The sequence below is a fragment of the Rhodamnia argentea genome, chromosome 7 (genome assembly GCF_020921035.1).
Source record: "Rhodamnia argentea isolate NSW1041297 chromosome 7, ASM2092103v1, whole genome shotgun sequence".
Lineage (NCBI taxonomy): Eukaryota > Viridiplantae > Streptophyta > Magnoliopsida > Myrtales > Myrtaceae > Rhodamnia > Rhodamnia argentea.
Genome location: NC_063156.1, coordinates 26,751,617 through 26,751,892, shown reverse-complemented (window position 1 = coordinate 26,751,892; position 276 = coordinate 26,751,617).

Sequence of the window (276 nt, the reverse complement as noted above, 5' to 3'; positions counted from 1 at the left end):
ACGAAGGTGAAATTGTCTGAAATCGAATAGAAGCGAGTTCCACTCATACATAGCCAACGGACGCGTTTTCGACGAAGTTTCGTTCCACGCGGAAAGGAACGCGTTTTCCAACGGACGCGTTTTCTCTACTTTTGGCCAATCGTGATCACAATCGCGTGTCATTGAGCTAAATATCCAATGCTCTGGGTTTTTTTCCCGTTCTTCGTACAAATTTAGAACTGATCACTGTGTGTGCTCGTTAAAATAGCTGAGTGAAATGCGTGAAGCTGTTTTTGG